Here is a 23,024-nt window from a genome sequence, read left to right as displayed (position 1 = left end):
GTGGCTTTCGGCCGTCCTTCTCTTCCGACGATCTTCTCCTTCACCTCACTCATCTCCTTTCCGAACAGCTCAATTCCCGTCGCTCCGCAATCTTCCTCTCTCTTGACCTCGAACGCGCATATGACCGCGTATGGCATTCCGGTCTCCTCTTCAAGCTCCAAACCTTCGCTCTTCCCATTAACTACGTTCGTCTGATCGGTTCCTTTCTCTCCCGCCGTCCTTCCCATGTCACCATCCATAATACCGATTCCTACACCTTTTTCCCCTCCGCCGGTGTGCCCCAAGGCTCCGTCCTCTCCCCCCTTCTGTACCTTTTGTACACGGCGGCTATGCAGCCGCCGTCACCCCCCGTCCACCTTCTCCAGTTTGCCGATGACACCGCCTTCCTTGCCCTTGCCCCCACCCTGCAACGCTCTCAACGCCTTCTCCAATCCCATCTTGACCGGTTCACCGCTTGGTGCAACCAGTGGTTGCTCAAGGTCAATCCTTCCAAAACCCAGGCGATCATTGTAGGCAAAACCACTCCCTCTTTCCGCCTCCTTGATTTCTATCTCACCGTTTATGGCCGTCCCATCGCTCTCACCCCCACCCTTAAGTACCTTGGCGTCACCCTCGACCGTCGCCTCTCCTGGACTCCCCATCTCCAGACGATCCAAGCCAAGGCACGTTCCCGCCTCCGTCTCCTCAAGCTCCTTTCCGGCCGAACGTGGGGTCTGGACCCCTCCACCATCCTCCACACCTATAAGTCCCTTATCCGCCCTATCCTCTGTTACGCCCATCCAGCCTGGATCTCCGCCCCCCCTTCCTTTTATAAATCCCTCCAAATCCTTGAACGCCATGCTCTCCGCCTTGCCTATCGCATCTGTCTCCCTTCCCCCACGCGGATCCTGTATGACCTTATCCCCTTCCCCCACCTCCTCCTCTTCCTCGAAAGGATATGAATCCTATACACCTCCCGTAAACTCGATCCACCTCACCCGCTCGTCTCCCAAGTCCTCTCCCACCCCCGCCCGCTGCCGCGCCTGTACTCCCATGTCCCACCCGGTCTCCATCTCTCCACCCTCCTTACCCTCTCCCAAGGTGGCTTCCGCCAGCTCCCCCTCCCTGATGATGTCCTCCTCCCCTGCATCTACCCCTCCTATCAACTTTGATCCTCCCCCCCCCCTCCTGTGTCCTTTCCTTCAGGCACCCTCCCTCCCACCCCTTTTTCCCTTCCCTTCTCTTTCCTTTCCCCCCTCCCTCCTACCCTCTCCTCCGGGCTTCGCTCCCCCTTCCTCCCTCCCCCCTATCTCCCCTGCCCGTGGCATCTCTGCTCTCCCCTCTCCCATTTCCCCTTCCTCCTCCTCCACCTCCTCTCTTGGCAGGTCCCCGGACTCGTACACGCTGAGTGGACATTCGCGCGCCGGAGATCATCGCCCTCAGTGTCTCGTGAGTGCCGTCGTGTTTCGTGTTCAGTGTTCCCGTCATGCTCCATCGTTCACCTGTGCCATCGCCATCTTCAGTGTTAGTGCGTCGTGACAACAGTTTGTAGTGAATTTTCGTCAAGTGTGAACGGCTCCGTGTTTGTCTTTATGTGTCTACTGTTTTACTACCCACCGTTATGTCACATTTGTGTATTCTTTCTGTTCTATCTTTCTCTCCTCTACGGCTGAAGAGCGGCGTACCATGCTGCTGACAGCCTGCCTGTTTGTACGGGTTTGAAAATAACAATAAAGAAAAAAAAAAAAAAAAGAGTTATGTCCTCCAGACAATCCAAGCCAAGGCACATTCCCGACTCCGTCTCCTCAAGCTCCTTTCCGGCCGCACGTGGGGTCTGGACCCCTCCACAATCCTCCACACCTATAAATCCCTCATCCGCCCTATCCTTTGTTACGCCCATCCAGCCTGGATCTCCGCCCCCCCTACCTTCTATAAATCCCTCCAAATCCTTGAACGCCATGCTCTCCGCCTTGCCTATCGCATCCGTCTCCTCTCCCCCACGCGGATCCTGTATGATCTCATCCCCTTCCCCCACCTCCTCCTTTTCCTTGAAAGGATATGTATCCTGTACACCTCACGTAAACTTGATCCTCCTCACCCGCTCGTTTCCCCGCTCCTCTCCCACCCCCGCCCGCTGCCGCGCCTGTATTCGCACGTCCCACCCGGTCTCCATCTCTCCACCCTCCATACCCTCTCCCAAGGTGGCTTCCGCCGGCTCCCTCTCCCTGATGATGTCCTCGTCCCCTCCATCTACCCCTCCTATCAACTTTGACCCTGCCCCACCCCCCACTTCCCGTGTCCTTTCCTTTCGGCACCCTCCCTCCCTTCTCTTCTCTTCCCTTCTTTTTCCATCTCCCTGTCCCCTCCCTTCCCCCTCTTCCCCCGGGCTTCCTCTCCCCCTTCCTCCCTCCCCCCTATCTCCCCTGCCCGTGGCATCTCTGCTCTCCCCTCTCGCTCTCCCACTCCCCTTCCTCCTCCTCGTCTCTTGGCAGGTCCCCGGACTCGCACACGTATAGTGAACATTCGCGCGCCGGAGATCGTCGCCTTTTGTGCTTCGTGTGTGTGACGTCATATAGTGTTTTTGGTGTCCGCCGTCCCACTCCTACGTTCACTTGTGCCGTCGGACTCACCAGGGTTTTGTGCGCCATGCCAACGTGTTTTCAGTGTTGTTATCGTCACATGTGAACGACTCCGTGTTTTTTTTATGTCTCTTTGACCTCTTTCTTTTGCCCGTCACTTTGTTCATTGTCATTCACCATGTTTTATACTCTTGTAAAACGCTATGGCTGAAGAGCGGCGTAGTGTGCCGCTGCCAGCCTACCTGAATTGTACAGGTTTTAAAATAACAATAAAGTAAAAAAAAAAAAAAAAAAAAAAAAGAGTTATGTCCAATATGCGACATTCCCGCTGTCCCTATACATGAGGTGCGAGCTGTACCACGTACAAGCTACAGACGCGATCGCATTGCTCACTGTACGGATTCCCATGCTGAGCGACCAGCTAGGAAGCGCCCCATCCATGTCGATACCCGTGGGCGTTGCACTCGCAGTCGCAAAAAACGATGGGCAAATATATATCTCCGATGCTGAGCGATCAGCTAGGAAGCGCCCCATCCATGTCGATACCCGTGGGCGTTGCACTCGCAGTCGCAAAAAACGTTGGGCAAATATATATCTCCGATGCTGAGCGATCAGCTAGGAAGCGCCCCATCCATGTCGGTACCCGTGGGCGTTGCACTCGCAGTCGCAAAAAACGTTGGGCAAATATATATCTCGGAAGAGTAACGACAGTCGGAGCCTCCTGGCGTTGCACTCGCAGTCGCAAAAAACGTTGGGCAAATATATATCTCGGAAGAGTAACGACAGTCGCAGCCTCCTGGCGTCGCACTCGCAGTCGCAAAAAACGCTGGGCAAGTATATTTCTCGGAAGAGTAACGACAGTCCGAGCCTCCTGCGTGGGAAGAGTCTTTCTAGGCCCTGACCCACGGGAAGGGTGTAGCTTCCCCCATCCCGGACATTTGACGTCGTCACACTACCGGTATTGACTAATAGACTGATTGCTGATAATCATGAGCCATACACTGGGGGAAACGGCCGACAGGGGCAGCAACATAGTGGAGCCGCAGTGTCACTAATGTACAGAGATAGAACAGTTTCGACTGGAACCAGAGTAACCGTATACACGGCACTGATTAGTAATAGATGCAGAGCCATCAGAATACAGATAATATATACAACCATCCCTATACATGCTGAAAGACTCTGCACACAATGAGAACCACACGTCAGCCAGACACTCTTATCACACACTACTCTCTGCCTGTAACAGGCGCACACACACAATATCTAACCACCAGCATGGAAGAACATCCAGTGCATCCTCTCCGCCATATTACACAATCCACACTATCAAAACCAGACCGGGAGGTCTCCCCGGAAAACAGAATATCCCACCCTTCCGACATCCGCCATTGCTCAGCTAAGCCACGAACACCCACACATGTCCTACACAGGGGTGCACCCAACATCACAATACTGCCTCCTGTCACAGCACACAACCAATGGCAGGAATGAAAGACACAGGTCTGCCACACCCATGGAATCGGAGCGCCACCTGTCATGCGCCAAAAGTGCATCCTGACGTGACAAATCGGATGATGCCGCAGGCATCCACTTAAGATAATCACTATCAACGAACCTGCCGGCCCCCCCCCAATACACCTTTCCTTACAACAACGTGTATCTGAACCTAACCTATATTGTACCTGAACCTAACCTATATCGTACCTGAACTTAACCTATGTTGTACCTTCACCTAACCTATGTTGTAACTTAACCTAACCTATGTTGTACCTTAACCTAACCTACGTTGTGCCTTAACCTAACCTACGTTGTGCCTTAACCTAACCTACGTTGTGCCTTAACCTAACCCATGTTGTGCCTTAACCTAACCCATGTTGTGCCTTAACCTAACCCATGTTGTGCCTTAACCTAACCCATGTTGTGCCTTAACCTAACCCATGTTGTGCCTTAACCTAACCCATGTTGTGCCTTTACCTAACCCATGTTGTGCCTTAACCTAACCCATGTTGTGCCTTAACCTAACCCACATAGTGCCTTAACCTAACCCACGTAGTGCCTTAACCTAACCCACGTAGTGCCTTAACCTAACCCACGTTGTGCCTTAACCTAACCCACGTTGTACCTTAACCTAACCCAATTTGTGCCTTAACCTTACCCAATTTGCGCCTTAACCTAACCCAATTTGTGCCTTAACCTAACCCAATTTGTGCCTTAACCTAACCCAATTTGTTCCTTAACCTAACCCAATGTGTGCCTTAACCTAACCCACATAGTGCCTTAACCTAACCCAATTTGTGCCTTAACCTAACCCAATTTGTGCCTTAACCTAACCCAATTTGTGCCTTAACCTAACCCAATGTGTGCCTTAACCTAACCCAATGTGTGCCTTAACCTAACCCAATGTGTGCCTTAACCTAACCCAATTTGTGCCTTAACCTAACCCAATTTGTGCCATAACCTAACCCAATTTGTGCCTTAACCTAACCCAATTTGTGCCTTAACCTAACCCAATTTGTGCCTTAACCTAACCCAATTTGTGCCTTAACCTAACCCAATTTGTGCCTTAACCTAACCCAATTTGTGCCTTAACCTAACCTACGTTGTGCCTTAACCTAACCTACATTGCGCCTTAACCTAACCTACATTGCGCCTTAACCTAACCTACATTGCGCCTTAACCTGACGCACTTTGCGCCTTAACCTGCTCTGTAATTGTTATGCGACTCGTGAAAGTAGTGTAGTGTTGCCTAACCGCAACCGTCGCAATATAGTTTGTTGCGTGTATGTGGGCAGACGAAGTGTGTTGTGACACCTGACACAGGCATGCAATACTCGAAGTTGCAAATGGCGATGGACGTCTACGTTTGCTGGTGACGTTACGCAAATGAACAACCGGTAACCCGTTGTGGTGCGGTTGTTCTCGCTAGAGGTGAATCAGTGATGGCGACGATCGGTTGAGCTATTAACCGGTTGTTTCAGCGATACCCACCATGCCCACGAACGTGAATGGCATGTGGGTGTGAAGCGATACGCGGCGGTGGCTTGGTGGGACCGTCCCCCGCCGGTGAGGGGGGGCCGCCTGGCGTGCAGGCAGCGCGCTGCGTGGGCGGACGCGCTACAGCCGGCTGGTGGGGGCGGCCAGTGGCAGGCGCGCCGGCCGACGGACGCGGCGGGCGGCGCAGCTGCGCGCCGGCGCCCCCTGCTCGTGGCGCCTTGCGGCCAAAGTAGGTCCTCGCGGGCCCGGTGCGAAGCGCGGTGGCCATCTGCAGTGCGCTGGTCCGATTGAGGACTGTGTGCGCTGAGGATGCGCCGCCGCCCGGCGCTCGGCGCCGCGACGCCGTCTGCTGCTCGGTCGCCCCAGCTGTTCTCGCAGGTGGTTTGTATCGCAGCTGTGCGGACGTGTTGGCGCGTGCGATGTGCTGGGAGAGTTCGCTTTGGCACCCAAGTGGGGCTTTTGTCCTTCTGTGGCGCTGGCGTTGGAGCTGCCGGTCACCGTAGGTGGCGCGTGTTGTCTCCCGCCGGCAATGCCACGACAGCACGCTCCCGGGCCTCTGTCGGCAGCGGCAAGCTCAGTTGGGAGCACGGGTGGTCGCACCTAAAGCGTCTACTCGCCTAACTCCGGGCGATTGCGCCTCTCTCGAACCCGACCAAGTACTTAGGACGGCGCTGCGCGCCGCCGGGACCTGAGAGGGTTTCGAGGTGTGTTGTGCAGGGGAGCTCAGCCTCCTCCTGTTTGCAGAATAATTGAGCGGACGCTTGCGTGTTCGCGCGGGCACCAGGGACACACTCCCGGGCGGCCGGCTGCTCAGCTCTAGTTGACGCAGCTCCCTGGTTGATACTGCCAGTAGTCATATGCTTGTCTCAGAGATTAAGCCATGCATGTCTCAGTACAAGCCGCATTAAGGTGAAACCGCGAATGGCTCATTAAATCAGTTATGGTTCCTTAGATCGTACCCACGTTACTTGGATAACTGTGGTAATTCTAGAGCTAATACATGCAAACAGAGTCCCGACCAGAGATTGAAGGGACGCTTTTATTAGATCAAAACCAATCGGTCGGCTCGTCCGGTCCGTTTGCCTTGGTGACTCTGAATAACTTTGGGCTGATCGCACGGTCCTCGTACCGGCGACGCATCTTTCAAATGTCTGCCTTATCAACTGTCGATGGTAGGTTCTGCGCCTACCATGGTTGTAACGGGTAACGGGGAATCAGGGTTCGATTCCGGAGAGGGAGCCTGAGAAACGGCTACCACATCCAAGGAAGGCAGCAGGCGCGCAAATTACCCACTCCCGGCACGGGGAGGTAGTGACGAAAAATAACGATACGGGACTCATCCGAGGCCCCGTAATCGGAATGAGTACACTTTAAATCCTTTAACGAGTATCTATTGGAGGGCAAGTCTGGTGCCAGCAGCCGCGGTAATTCCAGCTCCAATAGCGTATATTAAAGTTGTTGCGGTTAAAAAGCTCGTAGTTGGATTTGTGTCCCACGCTGTTGGTTCACCGCCCGTCGGTGTTTAACTGGCATGTATCGTGGGACGTCCTGCCGGTGGGGCGAGCCGAAGGCGTGCGACCGCCTCGTGCGTGCTCGTGCGTCCCGAGGCGGACCCCGTTGAAATCCTACCAGGGTGCTCTTTATTGAGTGTCTCGGTGGGCCGGCACGTTTACTTTGAACAAATTAGAGTGCTTAAAGCAGGCAAGCCCGCCTGAATACTGTGTGCATGGAATAATGGAATAGGACCTCGGTTCTATTTTGTTGGTTTTCGGAACCCGAGGTAATGATTAATAGGGACAGGCGGGGGCATTCGTATTGCGACGTTAGAGGTGAAATTCTTGGATCGTCGCAAGACGAACAGAAGCGAAAGCATTTGCCAAGTATGTTTTCATTAATCAAGAACGAAAGTTAGAGGTTCGAAGGCGATCAGATACCGCCCTAGTTCTAACCATAAACGATGCCAGCCAGCGATCCGCCGCAGTTCCTCCGATGACTCGGCGGGCAGCCTCCGGGAAACCAAAGCTTTTGGGTTCCGGGGGAAGTATGGTTGCAAAGCTGAAACTTAAAGGAATTGACGGAAGGGCACCACCAGGAGTGGAGCCTGCGGCTTAATTTGACTCAACACGGGAAACCTCACCAGGCCCGGACACCGGAAGGATTGACAGATTGATAGCTCTTTCTTGATTCGGTGGGTGGTGGTGCATGGCCGTTCTTAGTTGGTGGAGCGATTTGTCTGGTTAATTCCGATAACGAACGAGACTCTAGCCTGCTAACTAGTCGCGTGACATCCTTCGTGCTGTCAGCGATTACTTTTCTTCTTAGAGGGACAGGCGGCTTCTAGCCGCACGAGATTGAGCAATAACAGGTCTGTGATGCCCTTAGATGATCTGGGCCGCACGCGCGCTACACTGAAGGAATCAGCGTGTCTTCCTAGGCCGAAAGGTCGGGGTAACCCGCTGAACCTCCTTCGTGCTAGGGATTGGGGCTTGCAATTGTTCCCCATGAACGAGGAATTCCCAGTAAGCGCGAGTCATAAGCTCGCGTTGATTACGTCCCTGCCGTTTGTACACACCGCCCGTCGCTACTACCGATTGAATGATTTAGTGAGGTCTTCGGACTGGTACGCGGCATTGACTCTGTCGTTGACGATGCTACCGGAAAGATGACCAAACTTGATCATTTAGAGGAAGTAAAAGTCGTAACAAGGTTTCCGTAGGTGAACCTGCGGAAGGATCATTACCGACTAGACTGCATGTCTTTCGATGTGCGTGTCGTGTCGCGCAACACGCTACCTGTACGGCTCGCAGTAGCCGTGCGCCGCGTGCGGAACCACGCGTTCGTCTCAAAACTAATGGCAATGTTGTGTGGTACGAGCGCTGAGCGCTGGAGCGGCTGGCCTGCGGCACCTGGCGCCTGGCGCCGGTTTTGAATGACTTTCGCCCGACTGCCTGTCCGCTCCGGTGTGGAGCCGTACGACGCCCATCGGCCGTGAGGCCGTTGGACACTGAACGCTGGAACAGGGCCGCCACACGCCTCAGTCCCGCCTATGCAACTGTCTTGAAAGAGATAGTGGAAACTATGAAAAGATCACCGAGGACGGTGGATCACTCGGCTCGTGGGTCGATGAAGAACGCAGCAAATTGCGCGTCGACATGTGAACTGCAGGACACATGAACATCGACGTTTCGAACGCACATTGCGGTCCATGGATTCCGTTCCCGGGCCACGTCTGGCTGAGGGTCGGCTACGTATACTGAAGCGCGCGGCGTTTGCCCCGCTTCGCAGACCTGGGAGTGTCGTGGCCGCCTGTGGGGCCGGCCGCGTCTCCTTAAACGTGCGATGCGCGCCCGTCGCCTGGCGGTTCGCATACCGGTACTTACTCGGTAGCGTGCACAGCCGGCTGGCGGTGTGGCGTGCGACACCTCGTACAACGACCTCAGAGCAGGCGAGACTACCCGCTGAATTTAAGCATATTACTAAGCGGAGGAAAAGAAACTAACAAGGATTCCCCCAGTAGCGGCGAGCGAACAGGGAAGAGTCCAGCACCGAACCCCGCAGGCTGCCGCCTGTCGTGGCATGTGGTGTTTGGGAGGGTCCACTACCCCGACGCCTCGCGCCGAGCCCAAGTCCAACTTGAATGAGGCCACGGCCCGTAGAGGGTGCCAGGCCCGTAGCGGCCGGTGCGAGCGTCGGCGGGACCTCTCCTTCGAGTCGGGTTGCTTGAGAGTGCAGCTCCAAGTGGGTGGTAAACTCCATCTGAGACTAAATATGACCACGAGACCGATAGCGAACAAGTACCGTGAGGGAAAGTTGAAAATAACTTTGAAGAGAGAGTTCAAAAGTACGTGAAACCGTTCTGTGGTAAACGTGAGAAGTCCGAAAGGTCGAACGGGTGAGATTCACGCCCATCCGGCCACTGGCCTCCGCCCTCGGCAGATGGGGCCGGCCGCCCGCGCGGAGCAATCCGCGGCGGGGTCGTGTCCGGTTGCCTTTCCACTCGCCGCGGGGTGGGGCCGTTCCGGTGTGCGGTGGGCCGCACTTCTCCCCTAGTAGGACGTCGCGACCCGCTGGGTGCCGGCCTACGGCCCGGGTGCGCAGCCTGTCCTTCCGCGGGCCTCGGTTCGCGTCTGTTGGGCAGAGCCCCGGTGTCCTGGCTGGCTGCCCGGCGGTATATCTGGAGGAGTCGATTCGCCCCTCTGGGCGCTCGGGCTCCCGGCAAGCGCGCGCGGTTCTTCCCGGATGACGGACTTACCTGGCCCGATCCCGGACCCGCGCCGCTGTTGGCTCGGGATGCTCTCGGGCGGAATAATCGCTCCCGTCAGCGGCGCTTCAGCTTTGGACAATTTCACGACCCGTCTTGAAACACGGACCAAGGAGTCTAACATGTGTGCGAGTCATTGGGCTGTACGAAACCTAAAGGCGTAATGAAAGTGAAGGTCTCGCCTTGCGCGGGCCGAGGGAGGATGGGGCTTCCCCGCCCTTCACGGGGCGGCGGCCTCCGCACTCCCGGGGCGTCTCGTCCTCATTGCGAGGTGAGGCGCACCTAGAGCGTACACGTTGGGACCCGAAAGATGGTGAACTATGCCTGGCCAGGACGAAGTCAGGGGAAACCCTGATGGAGGTCCGTAGCGATTCTGACGTGCAAATCGATCGTCGGAGCTGGGTATAGGGGCGAAAGACTAATCGAACCATCTAGTAGCTGGTTCCCTCCGAAGTTTCCCTCAGGATAGCTAGTGCTCGTACGAGTCTCATCCGGTAAAGCGAATGATTAGAGGCCTTGGGGCCGAAACGACCTCAACCTATTCTCAAACTTTAAATGGGTGAGATCTCCGGCTTGCTTGATATGCTGAAGCCGCGAGCAAACGACTCGGATCGGAGTGCCAAGTGGGCCACTTTTGGTAAGCAGAACTGGCGCTGTGGGATGAACCAAACGCAGAGTTAAGGCGCCCGAATCGACGCTCATGGGAAACCATGAAAGGCGTTGGTTGCTTAAGACAGCAGGACGGTGGCCATGGAAGTCGGAATCCGCTAAGGAGTGTGTAACAACTCACCTGCCGAAGCAACTAGCCCTGAAAATGGATGGCGCTGAAGCGTCGTGCCTATACTCGGCCGTCAGTCTGGCAGTCATGGCCGGTCCTTGCGGCCGGCCGCGAAGCCCTGACGAGTAGGAGGGTCGCGGCAGTGGGCGCAGAAGGGTCTGGGCGTGAGCCTGCCTGGAGCCGCCGTCGGTGCAGATCTTGGTGGTAGTAGCAAATACTCCAGCGAGGCCCTGGAGGGCTGACGCGGAGAAGGGTTTCGTGTGAACAGCCGTTGCACAAGAGTCAGTCGATCCTAAGCCCTAGGAGAAATCCGATGTTGATGGGGGCCGTCATAGCATGATGCACTTTGTGCTGGCCCCCGTTGGGCGAAAGGGAATCCGGTTCCTATTCCGGAACCCGGCAGCCTACAAGTCGGGCCCCTCTTTTAGAGATGCTCGTCGGGGTAACCCAAAAGGACCCAGAGACGCCGTTGGGAGATCGGGGAAGAGTTTTCTTTTCTGCATGAGCGTTCGAGTTCCCTGGAATCCTCTAGCAGGGAGATAGGGTTTGGAACGCGAAGAGCACCGCAGTTGCGGCGGTGTCCCGATCTTCCCCTCGGACCTTGAAAATCCGGGAGAGGGCCACGTGGAGGTGTCGCGCCGGTTCGTACCCATATCCGCAGCAGGTCTCCAAGGTGAAGAGCCTCTAGTCGATGGAATAATGTAGGTAAGGGAAGTCGGCAAATTGGATCCGTAACTTCGGGATAAGGATTGGCTCTGAGGATCGGGGCGTGTCGGGCTTGGTCGAGAAGTGGGTCAGCGCTAACGTGCCGGGCCTGGGCGAGGTGAGTGCCGTAGGGGTGCCGGTAAGTGCGGGCGTTTAGCGCGGGCGTGGTCTGCTCTCGCCGTTGGTCGGCCTCGTGCTGGCCGGCGGTGCAGGATGCGCGCGCCTGCGCGGCGTTCGCGCCCCGGTGCTTCAACCTGCGTGCAGGATCCGAGCTCGGTCCCGTGCCTTGGCCTCCCACGGATCTTCCTTGCTGCGAGGCCGCGTTCGCCTTAGCGTGCTCCTCCGGGGGCGCGCGGGTGCGCGGATTCTCTTCGGCCGCCATTCAACGATCAACTCAGAATTGGCACGGACTGGGGGAATCCGACTGTCTAATTAAAACAAAGCATTGCGATGGCCCTAGCGGGTGTTGACGCAATGTGATTTCTGCCCAGTGCTCTGAATGTCAACGTGAAGAAATTCAAGCAAGCGCGGGTAAACGGCGGGAGTAACTATGACTCTCTGACTCCCAAAGCCCACCTGATGCGTAATATATGGACCCTCTCGATTCACCCCTCAGCATCCTTGTGATGTCGGGTGGATGATGGTTCAATTAGCCTCTCGGTGGGAAATCCTAGCTCTGGCCTTCAAGTGGCGGGAGTCGTGAGGGTGCTGTGAAAGGTTTCGCGTAGGTGTACCTTTCCAGTATCCCGACCGACAGAGCAGGGTGCTTTTCGGGCTTGGGGGTTACCTCCCCCCCTGCCTTTGTTACAGCTGGTGCAACTAATAGAAGCGAACGTGGTACCAGGCCTCCCGCTGGAGCGCCTGTGCCAGCTGATGAGCCAGCCAACCAGCCAACCGGTGCGGGTCGAGCGCTGCTCCCCGCCATCTGCCCTGATTGTATGCGGTCCTTCTCCACCAAGACCGGACTTGGTGTCCATCGGCGTCGCGCCCATCCGACTGCTGCTAATGCTGAGTTCAAGACCGAGAGGAAGAAGGCCAGGTGGTCCCAGGAAGAGCTCCTGCGTCTGGCCCATGCAGAAGCGACTCTTGCCACCCAGGGTTGCAGATTTTTAAACCAGGAGCTTGCAAAGGCCTTCCCCGAGCGTACGCTGGAATCAATTAAGTGTCAGCGTAGAGCGCAGCCCTACAAAGACATGGTGGCGAAGTTTGTCACCGAGCTCGCTGGCATGGATCGCGGCCTTCGGGGTCCTCCTAGCGAGCCTGCAGTTAGTCATTCTTTGCCACAGTCTCCAGCTCGTGGGGAAGATGTTGACCTAGCCATCTGGTCATTTGTAGTAGAACTCCCCCAATCAGACCGCCGATTCCGCTCGCTTGATGATCTCGTGGCTCTGGGTCCCACCACTAGCCGTGAAACAATCCAGGCTATGTTGCTGTCTGTTCTTGACGAAGTAGGCAGCAGGGAGCCAGCTGTCCACCAAGCTGCGAGTGTGCGGACCCAACAGCCCCCAGAGCGGAAGCGTGCACGCAGGAGATGGGAGTATGCGGTGGTTCAGCGTGCTTTCAAGAAGAACGGAGCACGCTGTATCAACGGACTTCTTGATGGCACACTCTTGCATCAGCCACCATCCATCCCAGGGCTGATTGAGTTTTGGACGGACCTCTTCTCTCCACCACGTGTCAGGTCTCGACCTCCGCGTGGGGAGGGTCTGTCCGATGAGCTGCTGCCATTCTCGAAGAGGGTGCCCTTCCGTGACCTCTGGGCTCCCATTTCTGCAGAAGAAGCCACCGCTGCTCTCCCGCCTCGTAATTCTGCTGCAGGTCCTGACGGCCTCACGCCGACGCAACTGCGTCGCCTTCCCCGGGAGGTTCTCCTCAAGATCCTTAATTTCCTCCTCCTTTCCCGTTCCCTTCCATCCCGACTCCTTCAGGCCAGAACAACCCTGCTGCCCAAGAAGACCGCCGCAGCATCCCCTGCTGACTTTCGTCCGATCACAGTGTGCTCGGTGCTGACCAGAGCCTTTCACAAGGTGCTGGTTGGCCGCCTGATGCGCTACTGTGTGTTGTACGGTCGCCAGCGGGCTTTCATCCCTCAGGATGGGATGCTTCATAACACCTTTCTTCTGGATCTGGCGATGACCCAGGCGTGCCGAGCTGCCGGCTCGCTGTACTTGGCATCTCTGGATGTGTCAAAGGCCTTCGACTCGCTTGCCCATGGTGCCCTTGGTCCTGTGCTAAGGGCCCATGGTTTGCCGGTCGAGTTCGTTGACTACATCCAGGGATGCTATGAGGCGGGATCGACGGTTATCTGCGCGGATGGGAAGTCGTCAGATCTAGTGCGGCCTTCGAGGGGTGTCCGGCAGGGTGACCCGCTGTCTCCTATTCTCTTCAACATGTCCATTGACATTCTCTTGTCTCGTCTGCCTGCTCATATTGGTGCACGCATTCTTGGACGGCGGATAAATGCGGCTGCATTCGCTGATGACCTCCTGCTGTTCGCCGAGACTCGTGATGGATTGCAGGAACTTCTCACCATCGCCACGTCGGCCCTGGGGGATCTCGGGCTCGAGGTCAACCCACGGAAGTGTTTTTCTCTCGCCCTTGTCTCATCAGGCCGGGAGAAGAAAACCAAGGTCGACGAGACTGTCATCTTTCGTGCTGGGGGGAACAACATCCCAGCACTGGCGATGGGAGATACTTTCAAGTATCTAGGCCTGCAATTTTCCACGTGCGGACGCAGTCTTTTTCATCCCCGGCGGGAGGTCGAGAAGCAGTTGAACATCATCAAGCGTGCACCGCTCAAACCTCAGCAGCGGCTTTTTGCCCTTCGTTCTGTTGTCCTCCCGGGTATTTTCCATGGCATCGCCCTGGGGAGGACTCGTCTTGGGGCCCTCTCTTCCCTTGACGTCTGTGTTCGTGCAGCCCTTCGATCTTGGCTGCACCTGCCAGCAGATACGCCGGTCGGTTACTTCCACGCCCCCATCTCTCATGGGGGCTTGGGGGTGCCTGCAGCCCGCTGGCTGGGCCCTCTTCTTCGCAGGAGAAGATTGGCGAAGATGCAAGGACTGGGCGCGGCAGTGGACGATTCTTCCCAGGACTTAATCCAGCGAGAAATTCACCAACTGGACCACGCCCTGCAATGGCAGGGGGAAGTTATAAAGTCCAGTTACCAGTTGGGCTGGTGTTGGGCCGACCGCCTGCACTCGTCGGTCGACGGCGCTGCGCTACACGAGTCTGCCCGAACACCAGGGCAGCACTGCTGGGTCTCCAATACGCGGCAGTTCGTAACCGGCCGCGACTACATCTCATGCCTGCGTGTCCGGATTAATGCCTTACCAACTCGGGCACGGCTGCTACGTGGGAGGGAAGGTGACACCAGTTGCCGCGCTGGCTGCAATGCCACGGAGACTGCCAAACATGTCATTCAACAGTGCTGGAGAAGTGACGGGGCTCGCATTGCTCGACACGATGCCATGGCGTCCTATCTGGCGCGAGGCCTCCGCCGCAGAGGCTACAATGTTCTGCTAGAGCCTCACCTTCGTACATCTGAAGGCCTGAAAAAGCCAGACATCGTGGCGGTCCGTGACACTGCAGCATTTGTCATCGATGCGCAGGTGGTTGGCGACAACCGTGATCTTGGTAGGTGTCACCGTGAGAAAGTAGCCGTCTACGACAAGCAGGCTGTCTACGACAAGATCCGCGAGCTGTTCCCAGTGGTTACGGAATTCACCACCACGTCGGCGACCATCAACTGGCGTGGGGTTTGGTCTCCAGCCTCTGCTAAAGCATTGCAGGATGTCGGTGTGACGAAGGGCCACCTTTCAACATTGAGCACCAGAGTACTTCTGGGCAGCATCATGGCGGCGCGGCGTTTCGAATCTATGACTGCCCCTCGCCGCCGCACGATGCCCCGCACTGGCGTTGGTTAGCGTGGTCTCAATCCTTCGGCTGCTGCCTGGCCTCTCAGGCATAATACCTCTCTTTGTTCATGTACTGTGGGTATTATTAAGTGTGTTTTGTAATTTATGTACCATCTGTAAACCCGCTTTGTGGGTATTCACTTATTTGTGTTATTCACTGTACGTGAATAAAGACGGCTTTGATAGCCAAGTGGCGGCGGTGTGGCTGCATCCGGACTTGGCTTTTCGAAGTGCGGTCTTGATGTAGTCGTGCTGCTGCTGTGAGGTGCCTTCCTTGGGTTATAGTTACAGGGAGAGTGATGCGCAATACATGGGCCTAGCCCTCTTAGCCTCTCCTCTCCTGCGGTCTTCTCCCCTTCTCGTGGGCCCGCTGATTTTCGCAGAGTGGAAGACCGCACCAGGGGCTTGGGGGGGTTACCAGCCCCCCCTCGCATTATCCCTTTTTTAGTTGGGGGCAATAATCAAGCAAATCAAAGTGGTGGCCCTTCCGCTGAAGGTGCCACCCCAGCTTCAGCAGCACCTAGCCGGCCAACCGGCCGTGCCGAAAATTTTGTCACTTTTGCAGCTATCTACACCTGTAGTGAGTGCCACCGCAGTTTCACCACCAAGAACGGTCTCGGGGTCTATCGCCGCCGCCAACACCTTGCGGCCGTCAACGCGGAGATCGTGACGGAGAGGCATCGCGCGAGGTGGACGGAGGAAGAAGTCCTGTCGCTCGCCAAGGCAGAGGCCGAACTGTTCCTTGAGAGGGACGCCCGGTTCTTCTTTGTCAATCAAGAACTCATCAGGATGTTCCCCGACCGAACGCTTGAGGCAATCTAGTGCCGACGGCGGCAAGCTGCCCACAAGCAGCTTGTCCGCCAATTCATGGAGGCGCTTGAGATCGGTCGGGGGGAAGAGCCGGCGTCCCGCCGGGGAGCAGCGAGCCCGCTGCCTGACGCGGGCGAGGCCGCTGCGCCGCCCGTCGACGCAGCCGAGGACTTCGCGGCCGACACCACCGGGCCGCCGCCGGAGGGGCCGACTGACGCCGCCATCTGGGAGCATCTGGCGGGGCTACCTGCTTCCGCCCAGCGTTTCTCTGCCCTGGATCGAGTCATAGGTCTGGGGCGGGGCACGCCGCCCGATGTCATCCTGGGCATGCTCCCGGATGCCCTTGCGTCGGTCGGGTCCAGAGGGGAGAGATCGATCACCAGGACACAGCGGCCGCGCCAACCATCGAAGCGGCCGCCTGCCGCGCCGCCGACGCAGAAGCGCAAGCGGCGCCGCTGGGAATACGCGAGAACGCAGGATGCCTTCCGACGGTCGCGTGCACGTTGCGTGCGCGGCCTCTTGGATGGCACCCTGCTCCAGCCGCCACCTGCCATCCCTGGTCTGCTGGACTTCTGGGCGGACCTCTTCACCAAGAAGCCCATCTCCACCGCGGGCTTCATTCGTGACCGCCTCCTCCCGCACTCGGAGCCTGTCGCTCCCGAGTGCCTATGGGGGCCGGTCACACATGAGGAGGTCGCCGCCGCGTTGTCGCCCAGGGGATCAGCAGCCGGGCCGGACGGCCTTACCCCAGCGGAGTTGCGGCGCCTGCCGCACGAAGTCCTGGTGAAAGTGATGAATCTCTTCCTTCTGGCCCGCGCCCTTCCGGAACGCCTGCTTCGCGCGCGGACGTCCCTTCTCCCGAAAACGGCTGCACCAAAATCCCCCGCTGACTTTCGCCCCATTACGGTCTGCTCGGTGTTGGCGCGGACCTTCCACAAGGTTCTCGCGTCACGCCTGATGCGCGCATGTGCTGTGGACGAACGTCAGCGGGCATTCATCCCTCGGGATGGGATGTTGGAAAATACTTTCATCTTGGACACTGCTCTCACCGACGCAGTTCGCTCCTGCCGCTCTGTCTTTGTGGCATCGATCGACGTATCTAAGGCATTCGATTCGGTAGATCATGCTGCCCTTCGCCCCGTGCTGAAGGCGCATGGCCTACCGGATTGCTTAGTCGAGTATGTCGAGCGGTGCTACGAGGGCAGCACGACAGTGATAGCGGATGGCGCCGGCGTGGGCGTGTCTGTGCAGCCAGCACGGGGCGTTCGCCAGGGCGATCCCCTCTCCCCCCTCCTGTTCAACTTTGCGGTGGACTACGTTTTAGGCCAACTGCCCTCCCACATCGGAGCTCGGATCCTCGGTCGCAGAGTCAACGCTGCGGCCTTTGCAGATGACGTCTTGCTGTTTGCAGCGACCCCGAGGGGCTTGCAGTCCCTCATCGACGCAGCTACCGCAGCCCTCGCCCACCTGGGGCTGCAGATCAACGCCCGGAAGTGTTTCACCCTCGCCTTAGTCGCGTCTGGGCGCGAGAAGAAGGTGAAGGTGGACAGCAATGTCACCTTCACAGCAGGCAATACCACCATGCCTGCCCTGCGTGTGGGTGAAACCTTCCGGTACCTGGGGCTGCAATTTTCCACGGCGGGTCGCTGTGTCTTCAATCCACGTCGCCACCTGGTGGAGGAGCTTGACGTCATCTCCCGAGCTCCGCTGAAGCCGCAACAGCGCCTCCACGCTCTCACCAACGTACTTCTCCCTGGCCTGTACCACGGGCTTGCCCTCAGCCGCACCCGGGTGGGTGCCTTGAAGTCGGCCGACGTCACCATCCGGGCCGCCGTCAGGAGATGGTTCCGCCTTCCGGCGGACACCCCCCTGGGATACTTCCACGCTCCTGTTGCCCAGGGGGGCCTCGACATTCCCTCTTGCCGATGGATGGGTCCAACCCTCCGTCGGTCCCGTCTCCTGGCGCTGAAGAAGATAGGGCCAGCCTGCGACGGTGCAGGCATGGATGAGGTGCAGCGTGAGATCGAGGTGCTGGAGCGCCACCTAATGTGGGACGGCCACCTCCTCAAATCGTCAACGCAGGTTGGGGAAATGTGGGCGGCGCGCCTACACATCGCCATTGACGGTGCGGCGCTGTCATCTTCTGCCGCCGTCAGTGGCCAACATCAGTGGGTCGCCGACACCAGTCGCCTGCTATCTGGGCGTGAATACATCGACGCCCTCCGCGCCTGCATCAACGCCTTCCCTACGAAGGCACGGCGCAGTCGCGGGCGGGAGGCGGACACCATATGCCGCGCGGGGTGCCAGGCCGTGGAGACCGCCAACCACGTACTTCAGGCTTGCTTTAGGACGCACGGGTCCCGGGTCAAGCGCCATGACGCTGTAGTGCGTTATGTCGCCCGTGGACTCGCGCAGAGGGGCTTCAATGTCTCCGTGGAGCCCCACCTCCGAACACCTGAGGGCATCCGCAAGCCTGACGTGGTGGCGGTCAAAGACGGCATCGCCCGCGTGGTCGACGCCCAGATAGTCGGAGACCACCTCCGGCTCGACTGGTGTCACTCCCAGAAGGCGGCCTACTACGACACGCCGTCCATCCGGCGTGCCATCTCCAACCTGCACCGTGACGTTGAGGAGGTGATTGTGTCCACCGCGACGTTGAACTGGAGGGGTGTATGGTCTCCAGCGTCGGCGAGGGATCTCGCCGCCTTAGGCTTCCGACCCCGAGAACTGGCGGTGCTGAGCACCAGAACACTACAGAGCTGCTGCAAAAGTTACAAAATTTTCGAGCGTATGACGGCTCCTAGCCCGAAGCAGTGTGTCGGCGTCGGCTAGGCTGCTGGTTATTCTCTTCGCCTTGACTCCTGGGGCCTATCCACAGGAGGAATAAACCGTCTTTGTTCTTTCTTCTTTGTGTCTTTAATTTGTGTTGTGTTGTTCTTCCGCACTTATGTATATATATATGTATGTTAGTTTTATACTCTTTTCTTGTGGTATCGCCCTGTAAGTCCCCACCTCGGTGGCGGACATGGCGTGAAACACCTGCCACACATAATATGTATATATGTATATATTTGTGTTATTCAATTATTTGAATAAAGACGGCTGTTGAATGGCCAAGTGGCGGCGGTGTGGCTGCATCCGGACTAGGCTTTTCGAAGTGCGGTCTTGATGTAGTCGTGCTGCTGCTGCGAGGTGCCTTCCTTGGGTTATAGTTACAGGGAGAGTGATGCGCAATACATGGGCCTAGCCCTCTTAGCCTCTCCTCTCCTGCGGTCTTCAACCCTTCTCGTGGGCCCGCTGATTTTCGCAGAGTGGAAGACCGCACCAGGTGCTTGGGGGGGTTACCAGCCCCCCCTCACATTATCCCTTTTTTAGTTGGGGGCAGCATAAAAGTGAATAAAAGTGGTGGCTCTTCCGCTGAAGGTGCCACCCCAGCTTCCCCAGCACCTAGCCGGCCAACCGGCCGTGCCGAGAATTTTGTAACTTTTGCAGCTGTATACGACTGTAGTGAGTGCCACCGCAGCTTCACCACCAAGAATGGTCTCGGGGTCCATCGCCGCCGCCAACACCTTGCGGCCGCCAACGCGGAGATCGTCACGGAGAGGCATCGCGCGAGGTGGACGGAGGAAGAAGTCCTGTCGCTCGCCAAGGCAGAGGCCGAACTGTTCCTCGAGAGGGACGCCCGGTTCTTCTTTGTGAATCAAGAACTCGTCAGGATGTTCCCCGACCGAACGCTCGAGGCAATCAAGTGCCAAAGGCGGAAAGCTGCCCACAAGCAGCTTGTCCGCCAATTCATGGAGGCGCTTGAGATCGGTCGGGGCGAAGAGCCGGCGTCCCGCCGGGGAGCAGCGAGCCCGCTGCCTGACGCGGGCGAGGCCGCTGCGCCGCCCGTCGACGCAGCCGAGGACTTCGCGGCCGACACCACCGGGCCGCCGCCGGAGGGGCCGACTGACGCCGCCATCTGGGAGCATCTGGCGGGGCTACCTGCTTCCGCCCAGCGTTTCTCTGCCCTGGATCGAGTCATAGGTCTGGGGCGGGGCACGCCGCCCGATGTCATCCTGGGCATGCTCCCGGATGCCCTTGCGTCGGTCGGGTCCAGAGGGGAGAGATCGATCACCAGGACACAGCGGCCGCGCCAACCATCGAAGCGGCCGCCTGCCGCGCCGCCGACGCAGAAGCGCAAGCGGCGCCGCTGGGAATACGCGAGAACGCAGGATGCCTTCCGACGGTCGCGTGCACGTTGCGTGCGCGGCCTCTTGGATGGCACCCTGCTCCAGCCGCCACCTGCCATCCCTGGTCTGCTGGACTTCTGGGCGGACCTCTTCACCAAGAAGCCCATCTCCACCGCGGGCTTCATTCGTGACCGCCTCCTCCCGCACTCGGAGCCTGTCGCTCCCGAGTGCCTATGGGGGCCGGTCACACATGAGGAGGTCGCCGCCGCGTTGTCGCCCAGGGGATCAGCAGCCGGGCCGGACGGCCTTACCCCAGCGGAGTTGCGGCGCCTGCCGCACGAAGTCCTGGTGAAAGTGATGAATCTCTTCCTTCTGGCCCGCGCCCTTCCGGAACGCCTGCTTCGCGCGCGGACGTCCCTTCTCCCGAAAACGGCTGCACCAAAATCCCCCGCTGACTTTCGCCCCATTACGGTCTGCTCGGTGTTGGCGCGGACCTTCCACAAGGTTCTCGCGTCACGCCTGATGCGCGCATGTGCTGTGGACGAACGTCAGCGGGCATTCATCCCTCGGGATGGGATGTTGGAAAATACTTTCATCTTGGACACTGCTCTCACCGACGCAGTTCGCTCCTGCTGCTCTGTCTTTGTGGCATCGATCGACGTATCTAAGGCATTCGATTCGGTAGATCATGCTGCCCTTCGCCCCGTGCTGAAGGCGCATGGCCTACCGGATTGCTTAGTCGAGTATGTCGAGCGGTGCTACGAGGGCAGCACGACAGTGATAGCGGATGGCGCCGGCGTGGGCGTGTCTGTGCAGCCAGCACGGGGCGTTCGCCAGGGCGATCCCCTCTCCCCCCTCCTGTTCAACTTTGCGGTGGACTACGTTTTAGGCCAACTGCCCTCCCACATCGGAGCTCGGATCCTCGGTCGCAGAGTCAACGCTGCGGCCTTTGCAGATGACGTCTTGCTGTTTGCAGCGACCCCGAGGGGCTTGCAGTCCCTCATCGACGCAGCTACCGCAGCCCTCGCCCACCTGGGGCTGCAGATCAACGCCCGGAAGTGTTTCACCCTCGCCTTAGTCGCGTCTGGGCGCGAGAAGAAGGTGAAGGTGGACAGCAATGTCACCTTCACAGCAGGCAATACCACCATGCCTGCCCTGCGTGTGGGTGAAACCTTCCGGTACCTGGGGCTGCAATTTTCCACGGCGGGTCGCTGTGTCTTCAATCCACGTCGCCACCTGGTGGAGGAGCTTGACGTCATCTCCCGAGCTCCGCTGAAGCCGCAACAGCGCCTCCACGCTCTCACCAACGTACTTCTCCCTGGCCTGTACCACGGGCTTGCCCTCAGCCGCACCCGGGTGGGTGCCTTGAAGTCGGCCGACGTCACCATCCGGGCCGCCGTCAGGAGATGGTTCCGCCTTCCGGCGGACACCCCCCTGGGATACTTCCACGCTCCTGTTGCCCAGGGGGGCCTCGACATTCCCTCTTGCCGATGGATGGGTCCAACCCTCCGTCGGTCCCGTCTCCTGGCGCTGAAGAAGATAGGGCCAGCCTGCGACGGTGCAGGCATGGATGAGGTGCAGCGTGAGATCGAGGTGCTGGAGCGCCACCTAATGTGGGACGGCCACCTCCTCAAATCGTCAACGCAGGTTGGGGAAATGTGGGCGGCGCGCCTACACATCGCCATTGACGGTGCGGCGCTGTCATCTTCTGCCGCCGTCAGTGGCCAACATCAGTGGGTCGCCGACACCAGTCGCCTGCTATCTGGGCGTGAATACATCGACGCCCTCCGCGCCTGCATCAACGCCTTCCCTACGAAGGCACGGCGCAGTCGCGGGCGGGAGGCGGACACCATATGCCGCGCGGGGTGCCAGGCCGTGGAGACCGCCAACCACGTACTTCAGGCTTGCTTTAGGACGCACGGGTCCCGGGTCAAGCGCCATGACGCTGTAGTGCGTTATGTCGCCCGTGGACTCGCGCAGAGGGGCTTCAATGTCTCCGTGGAGCCCCACCTCCGAACACCTGAGGGCATCCGCAAGCCTGACGTGGTGGCGGTCAAAGACGGCATCGCCCGCGTGGTCGACGCCCAGATAGTCGGAGACCACCTCCGGCTCGACTGGTGTCACTCCCAGAAGGCGGCCTACTACGACACGCCGTCCATCCGGCGTGCCATCTCCAACCTGCACCGTGACGTTGAGGAGGTGATTGTGTCCACCGCGACGTTGAACTGGAGGGGTGTATGGTCTCCAGCGTCGGCGAGGGATCTCGCCGCCTTAGGCTTCCGACCCCGAGAACTGGCAGTGCTGAGCACCAGAACACTACAGAGCTGCTGCAAAAGTTACAAAATTTTCGAGCGTATGACGGCTCCTAGCCCGAAGCAGTGTGTCGGCGTCGGCTAGGCTGCTGGTTATTCTCTTCGCCTTGACTCCTGGGGCCTATCCACAGGAGGAATAAACCGTCTTTGTTCTTTCTTCTTTGTGTCTTTAATTTGTGTTGTGTTGTTCTTCCACACTTATGTATATATATATGTATGTTAGTTTTATACTCTTTTCTTGTGGTATCGCCCTGTAAGTCCCCACCTCGGTGGCGGACATGGCGTGAAACACCTGCCACACATAATATGTATATATGTATATATTTGTGTTATTCAATTATTTGAATAAAGACGGCTGTTGAATGGCCAAGTGGCGGCGGTGTGGCTGCATCCGGACTAGGCTTTTCGAAGTGCGGTCTTGATGTAATCGTGCTGCTGCTGCGAGGTGCCTTCCTTGGGTTATAGTTACAGGGAGAGTGATGCGCAATACATGGGCCTAGCCCTCTTAGCCTCT

At 58.0% G+C, this 23,024-nt stretch overlaps 2 non-coding genes across 2 annotated transcripts; both read left to right on the top strand.

Moving 5' to 3' along the window:
* The first annotated feature begins 6,385 nt into the window (after positions 1 to 6,385).
* On the top strand, positions 6,386 to 8,294 carry LOC126476937 (small subunit ribosomal RNA). Its single transcript, XR_007587369.1, has one exon. It is a non-coding gene; the product is annotated as a small subunit ribosomal RNA (ribosomal RNA).
* A 349-nt stretch (positions 8,295 to 8,643) lies between these two features.
* On the top strand, positions 8,644 to 8,798 carry LOC126476460 (5.8S ribosomal RNA). Its single transcript, XR_007586993.1, has one exon. It is a non-coding gene; the product is annotated as a 5.8S ribosomal RNA (ribosomal RNA).
* The last annotated feature ends 14,226 nt before the right edge of the window (positions 8,799 to 23,024 follow it).

This window comes from Schistocerca serialis, chromosome 4 (genome assembly GCF_023864345.2).
Source record: "Schistocerca serialis cubense isolate TAMUIC-IGC-003099 chromosome 4, iqSchSeri2.2, whole genome shotgun sequence".
Classification (NCBI taxonomy): Eukaryota; Metazoa; Arthropoda; class Insecta; order Orthoptera; family Acrididae; genus Schistocerca; species Schistocerca serialis.
This window is presented reverse-complemented; position numbering and strand designations above follow the sequence as displayed.